Source organism: Arvicola amphibius, chromosome 5 (genome assembly GCF_903992535.2).
Source record: "Arvicola amphibius chromosome 5, mArvAmp1.2, whole genome shotgun sequence".
Taxonomy (NCBI): domain Eukaryota; kingdom Metazoa; phylum Chordata; class Mammalia; order Rodentia; family Cricetidae; genus Arvicola; species Arvicola amphibius.
Window position 1 is genome coordinate 9,802,959 of NC_052051.1, and position 2,725 is coordinate 9,805,683.

Consider the following 2,725-nt stretch of genomic DNA (forward strand, 5'->3'; position numbering starts at 1 on the left):
GACCTCTGCTCCCAAGAACTTAGATTCAAGACTTTCGCCATCACATCTAACAAGTTCTGCTATTTAATAATAGCTATTTGACAGCCTTTCAAGGGGATGGGGACTTGAGGTGAGGGACGGGAGTCAGGAGTCAATATAGGGACTGGAGAGGGCTCAGCTGTTAAGAGCCCTTGCTGCCCTTGCAGAGGACCCAGCCTCAGAATCCAGTACCCACATGATAGTATACAAGGACCTACAACTTCAACTCCAGGGGCTCTAACACCTTCTGAATCCTGAAGGCACTGTACTCAAGAACACAGCCATATGCATAGATACATATTTAAACATAATTAAAATTTCTGTAATTAAAAAAGAATCAAGAAAAACTTTTATCCTTGAAGTATATGGATGTACTCACTAGGCAAACAGAATTCATTTGTTGGGTATGTAATTAATTAAAATTTGCTTTTCTGGCTCACCAGGTAAAGGCACTTGATACCCAGTGATGCAAGCCTGGCAACATGTGTTTGCATCTATGTAAAGATGGAAGAAGAGACCCAGCTCCACAAAACTGTTCTTTGACCTCCACATGTGTGCCATGACACTGACCCCCAATGAATCATAATAATAAACATAGTTTAATATTTGTTTTAATTTTGCTTTTTAATTGTAGACAAGCTGGGTGTGGTGGCATACACTTCTAATCTCAGCGCTTGGGAGGCAGAAGGAGGTCAATCTCTGGGAGTTCCAGACCAGCCTGGTCTACATAGTGAGGCTCTGTGTCAAAATAAAATAAAATAAATGTATGAGATAATCAAATTTAAAAAATAAAATCACCAGTAGCCAGTAAAAATTTCAACCAAGTCGGGCATGGTAAAGCATGCCTTTAATCCTAGCCCTCGGGAGGCAGAGGCAGGTGGATCTCTATGAGCTTGAGGCCAGCCTGGTCTACAGAGCGAGTTCCAGGACAGTCAGGGCTAAGTAGTGATGCCCTGTTTCAAATCAAAACAAAACAAACAAACAAAAAGACAGCAACATTGTGCTTTGGGGGTTGGGGAGACAGCTCTGCAGTTAAGAGCACTTGTTGCTCTGGCAGAGAACCAGGGTTCAGTTCCCAGCACCCACATGGCAGCTCACAGCTGTCTGAAATTCCAGTTCTAGGGAAAACGTCAATGCACTGAAAAAGATGGATAGATTATACCAAAGAAATTCATTTAAAAATTCATTTATTTAAAAAAAATTCAACCAAGCACTTAGTTTGATATTAACATTACTACATTTATATTTATTGTATAGTAACATGGTGAGCCCAGACGTTTTTCCTTGTGTGAGTCCTTAACAGTTGAGCATCAGAATGTAAGCATGTGGCCATTTTTATCTTTAGCGTATATTAGAAGCCCTACTCATTCATGACTCCTCCACCCTCCCCCGCCCTCTCCAAAAAATTAACAAAACTAAGTCCTGGGTTTTGACCAGTGGGGAAAGTTCCAGAGAAGACGAGCCAACAAGGCTGCTTAGTGCTGGTAACGGCTGTTGCATCCTGGACTCCAGGCACTGCTGGTTTGACAATTTCCTAACAGAGGTCTTATGGGATCAACAATGATTTCTGTCCAAGAAAAGAAAACTCCCCATTTCCCATCCGAACAAGGGGTGTCAGGCCTTGGATGACTGTGACTGGCAGAGGGTCACGGTGCGTCTGGAGGGATAAGAGGAGATAAAATGTATCAAAGGGGTCTTGAGACGTGGATGCTATGCAGGCCTGGCTCCCAGAACATCCCTGTCCTGACTGACAGGGGATTAGGTCCCCCCCAGGAGGGCAGTAAACAATGAACGAGAGGGGCTTGGAGGCCCAGGACCTGGAGGCCAGCCTAGACCACAAGGAGGCTTTGGGTGCTACAATGGGCCAGGCCCGTCCCAGCCTTCCCAACAGGCAGCCCACAACTATTTCATGGGGCCCCTGGCTTTTCTCTTGGATAAACACGGTTGGAAAATAGGTGGGAATTTTGTTTGTTTGTTTATGTTTCACAGTGGAAGGCCAGGGAAACTGAAGACTAGGAATTTCACAGTCTACCACCTGTGTCAACCCTATGGAGAGTTCTCGCACCTCAGATAACTAAACACAGTGAGTGACCTTCTTCGGACTTGATCCCATTAAATCCAGGGCAAGCAGACATCCTAGGCTGATGTTGCTGTTTATTTTAGTGTGTGTACCAGACTGTAGGATGCATGGTGCAAGGCGTGGGTATCTCAGGCCTTGAAAGTCGAAGGCAGGAGGATTGCAACAAGTTCAAGACCAGCCTGCTCTGCAGAGAAGGGCTACATACACAGTGTGGAACCTGGTTTCAACTAGCCTGAAATGAGATGATCTCACTGCATTGAGGTGGCTCCCCAGGACCACATGAAGGTGGCAGGCTAGCATGGGTAGCACAGAGCTGTCCTCTGACCTCCACGCTTAGCCCAGGCACACACGTGCACCTGTGCAGAGGCAAATGCACGCACACTACTACTGATAAATAAAAGAAAATAATCTTCTAAGGAAAGGGCACAGACAGCAGCTAAAGCAACAAGTAATGCAAAATCTTAAGAAATACTGAATCTGGAGCCAGGGGTGGTGGTGGCACACTCCTTTAATCCCAGTACTCGGAGGCAGAGGCAGGCAGATCTCTGTGAGTTTGAGGCCAGCCTGGTCTACAAAGTGAGTTCCAGGACATCTAAAGCTATACAGAGAAACCCTGTCTTGGGCGGT